Source organism: Tenrec ecaudatus, chromosome 7 (assembly GCF_050624435.1).
Source record: "Tenrec ecaudatus isolate mTenEca1 chromosome 7, mTenEca1.hap1, whole genome shotgun sequence".
In the NCBI taxonomy this organism is placed as follows: domain Eukaryota; kingdom Metazoa; phylum Chordata; class Mammalia; order Afrosoricida; family Tenrecidae; genus Tenrec; species Tenrec ecaudatus.
This window is the reverse complement of record NC_134536.1, coordinates 36,411,840-36,416,860: the sequence shown is the minus strand read 5'-3', so window position 1 is coordinate 36,416,860 and position 5,021 is coordinate 36,411,840. Positions and strand designations below refer to the sequence as shown.

General features: G+C 41.8%; 1 pseudogene; it reads right to left on the bottom strand.

The window, feature by feature from the left end:
* Positions 1-1,877: 1,877 nt before the first annotated feature.
* Positions 1,878-3,440, bottom strand: LOC142453315 (tetraspanin-6 pseudogene; annotated as a pseudogene).
* Between the last annotated feature and the right edge of the window lie 1,581 nt (positions 3,441-5,021).

Genomic DNA, 5,021 nt, shown 5'->3' with positions numbered 1-5,021 from the left:
TCATTTTAGTAGGGGCTCATACAACTCTTATCCCAACCCATACATACATCAATTGTGTAAAGCACATTTGTACATTCATTGCCCTCATCATTCTCAAAATATTTGCTCTCCACTTAAGCCCCTGGCATGAGTTTCTCATTTCTCCCCTTCCTTCTCATTCCCCCCTCCCTCATGAGCACTTAATAATTTATAAATTATTAATTTGTCATATCTTGCACTGTCCAATGTCTTCCTTCACCCACTTTTCTGTTGTCCATCCCCCAGGGAGGAGGTTATATGTAGATCCTTGTAATTGGTTTCCCCTTTCCACCCCACCCTCTCTCCACCCTCCCGGTATCGCCACTCTCACCACTGGTCCTGAAGGGATCATCTGCCTTGGATTCCCTGTGTTTCCAGTTCCTATCTGGTCTAGCCAGATTTTTAAGGTAGAATTGGGATCTGATAGTGGTGGGGAGGGGGGACGAGGGAGGAAGCATTTAGGAACTAGACAAAAGTTGTATGTTTCCTCACTGCTGCATTGCACCCTGACTGACTCGTCTCCTCCCTGTGACCCTTCTGTAAGGGGATGTCCAATTGCCTACAGATGGTCTTTGGGTCTCCCCTCTGCCTTCCCCTCATTCACAATGATATGATTTTTTTGTTCTGATGATGCCTGATACCTGATCCCTTCGACACCTCATGATTGCACAGGCTGGTGTGCTATTTATTTCCATGTGGGCTTTGTTGCTTCTGAGCTAGATGGCCGCTTGCTTATCTTTAAAAGCATTTAAGACTTCAGACACTATATCTTTTGATATCCATGCACCATCAGCTTTCTTCACCACATTCACTTATGCACCTGCTTTGTCTTCAGTGATTGTGATGGCAAGGTGAGCAACATGGAATGCCAGTTTAATAGAACAATGTATTCTTGCATTGAGGGTGTACTTGAACGGAGGCCCAATGTCCATCTGCTACCTTAATACTAAACCCATACACATATGCACATAGATCTATTTCTACATCCTGATATATAAATATATTTACATATGTACATGCCTTTATTTAGACCTCTACAAATGCCCTTTTCCTCCTAGCTCTTTCCTCTATTTCTTTTTACTTTGCTCTTGTCCCACTATCATGCTCAGCCTTCATTTGGGTTTCAGTAATTCCTCTCGGTTACATTATCCTTGATGACACCCTACCAGGCCTGCTACACCCTCCTCACTAATTATCTTCTTACTTACAGCTGTTGTCTCTTGTGGTTTTTAATCACGCCACTCAATCTCCTCAGAACCTTGGCCTTGTTTATTCCGTCCTACAGACCCACGGCTGGTTGTAGAAGTGAGATACAGAAACTAGTTTATGTGTTAGTAATTCAGTAAACATATGAAAGTTATCGAGAGAATGGCTCAAGATGGCATAGACATTCTGATCATATTAATTAGAATTTTAACAACAGATTTTAATTATATCTTGAAAATATTTAGGTGGTTTTGCTAACCCAATTGACAAGAGTATTCTCATAGATTTGACCCTCTGTTTGCTGATTTTAGAAAATATCAGTGGGGATTTATGTTCAAGATATTGTGTCCTGACATTTTATACCGTAGCATCAAGTAGTGTTAAAATGCATAATGTTTTCTGAGGGAGGGGGGAGAAGGCAAAATATCTAGATATTTATTTTCGAGAGTTGACTCTAAAGATGTTAAGAGTTTGGGGTTTGTTTTTAGCTTATGTGGCTCAAGTAATAATTTGTTGTTGTTGTTGTTGTATTATGTAAGAGAATTTTATTAATCAAGGAAACAAACCAAAACTAAGCCTACTCAAGTTGACGAAATCACATCAACCCCGTAAGGAAATACCAGCAAAGGCTTATGAAATCAAATTCCTAAAGAAAAGACATGAATTCCAACATCATTGAAGTAATAACTAGAACCCTGCAAATAGAAAAAATATAAACATCAGGACAAACACCTTAATTTGGAGGCCAGGGTAAGTGTGCAGAAACCTGATGAGTCAGGAACATGAAAGGTGTCTTAGTCTTTAGATGCCATCACCGTCATCACTGATTTGATCCACGTACTGACTAGTCCTATTACACAGTGATTCCCCGCTGCCTGTTCTTGGTTCTATTACACAGTGTGATTCTCCGCTGCCTGTCAGCACAACAGAGACTACGGACAGCATTTGAAACTCCGTGATGCAAATTATACAATCAAACCAGATAACCTTGGTTGAGGAGGGGCCAGCTCAGAGGGGTTAACTTTCTATCAGACTACATTAGTAGGCAATTCCGAGGGGCAATTCCATTTTACACCAAACAGCACATTGATAGTGCCTGGCAAAGAACCCCCGAGAAAAAGAAAAGTCAAGAGGACACAGCATTTCCTTTACAATTTACTAGCTCTTCCAGTGTTTCAAGGCAATAGGAGATGTTGTGATGATCTAACAGGAATGGGACCTAAGTGGCGGACTTTGAACATATTGAGCAAATGTCGATTTAGTCAGCCTACTGGACTAATATCTTGATTGTGTCAGTCTATTGGTGAGTTGTCTCAGTGGCTTTTCAATTTATTGGGCCAGTATCTTCCAATCAGGCGATCTCATTATTTCCTTCAAAAAGGGCTGACAAGTGTTCTTACACTTAAGTTGGAGAGGAGTAAACCGCAGATCTGTTGGCTACACTATCTAATACTGGTTATTTGTTATGGCACGAGAAAGGCAGTAGGCGAGAAAGATTCCAATCAGCTGAAAGCAAGCCACTCTAAATGACAATCCTGCAACGATTCCCATTTCTGACTCTGTTATGGTCGTTACCTTTAGAAAGCAACCTTCGTGGTTGACTTCACTTGCGTCTTTGTTCGGAGTACATTCGGTCTTACAGCAGCTCTTTGGGTATCCGTGCTGCACGTAATAATTAGTAGCTTCCCAATCTGTGTATCTGGTGACACCACAGCAATGCAATTTATTCTGTATCTTGTCTAGCGCATCACTTCTATAATCTCCTGTGGTGTTATATTGGGTCAGAGATTTCTCATTATTCCTAAAGCTGTTCTTAATCTCATGTCTAAAAACAAATCCAACGATGGCAGCACCAGTTCGACCAGAAAGATTAGAGTCAGGAACATTGCATACAGTTTTAGCATCCAGGCAGAAGCTCGACAGGTAGCAAAACAGCCAAAGGTGCCCAAAAGAATAACGACAGTGCCAGTGCCAATGAGCACGAAGGGGACATTGGTGGCCTTCTCATTTAAAAGGGAAAAATAATTCTCCAGGCTCACCTTGCCCCAAATGCCAACAGCAAGAAGGATAACACCAGTGATCCAGAAGACGAAAGTGTAGATCAAGAGCACGGTCTGGAAACAAGTAATGACTGGCTTAGTCTGCAGTCTCCGAGAAGGCGACGCCATGGCTCGCCTAAGACCCCCGCACCACCGCGCCAGGCGGTCAGAACCAAGGGGGCGGCTCAAGTAATAATTTACAGTACTGGTTATCGATCTTCACTGCCGGTCCTCAGCTTCTGAGTTATTCAGCATTTATAATGCTGACAATAGGTAAGATGCTTTTTGTGAAAGCTGTACCTTTTAAAAAACAGTTTTATTAGCATATAAATCATACACCATACAATTCAATAGCTCAATCACTTCAAGATGAGTTGTACAATTATCACCACAATTTTAGAACATTTCCTCATTCCTGTACTGATCGTTATATGCTCGCCATTTCTCCTCAACCTCTCCTGCCATACCCCCAAAGAACCATTAATCCAGTTACTGACTCTATAGATTTACCTAGATTAGATTTCATATACAATACAACCAAAAATACAACAAAATACAAGAAAAAATACAACAAAAAAAACTAGCAATAGCAAAGTAAAACAGAGAAAACTATCAACCAAAATGCAGAAAACATTAAAAACTAGAACAAGTTTAAAATGGATCAAAAGGGTAATCAAATGATCAACAGAGTGTTAGATTTTAACCTAACTGCACCCACAATCATCCACTTTGCAATACATTCTTCAGCATAGTAAGGTTCTTCACATCACTGGTCCATGTCAGAGAGGATTCACCGGGGGGTTAAACCAGGAGTATTTCTGTCACCCCCTTTTTATATAATGGAAACAACTTTAAAATGGGTCAAAAGGGATGAAATGATAACATATTGCATTCTGACCTGTGTCTGCCATAACCGACTTTACAGTGCTCTCTGTCTGATAACCAGGCTACTCACTTCCCTCAAGTGGGGTCAGAGGGCATTCACCAGAGGCTTCAACCACGTGTGGACCCTGACAATGAATTGTGGGCTTCCACTGTCATCCTTAGAAAGTTGTACGCTTGACACCACAGCGTTAGAAAGAAAACACACACACACACACACACACACACACAAGGAAGACACTGTACTAAAAACAACCCCCTTCTCCCATTCCGCTCGCCTTCCCTAGTATTTTGGTTCATGAACCAGTGTAAAGTCGATACATGTCTTTGACTGATATAGATTGTCTTTGCCTTTGTTCACTTCTTTCCCCACTATTCTTCTCCAGGTCTAGGCTCATTTCTTTCATTCTCTGTTTCTACCAGAATTATTAAACCGAGTGGATCCCACTTTGTGGTCTTGTTAAGCGCCGTCGAGTCGGTTTGGGCTCGCTGTGGGACCACGGAACGAAACTGCTTGGACCCGTGCTACTGTCACAGTTGTTCTTTGGCTGGAGCGCATCACCGCAGCCACTGTTTCAACCTCTTTCGTCAGTTTGTCACACTGTGGTGGCATGTGCGTTGCTGTGATACTGAGGAGCTATGTCACAGGCCTTTCACATACGAGCAGACTCAACCAAAGTGAACAGATTTCAGCAGACCTTCCGGATTAAGGATAGATTGTGAAGAAGAAATAGGCTGTCTAATTTGGAGGAATTAACCACTAAAAACCTTTGAGGTCTTAGAGAAAAGGCAGCTTAAAGCCATCAAGTCCATTCTCACTCATAACATCTCCATAGGACACGGTAGAGCTGTGCTTCATCTTTCTCCCTCAGAGGG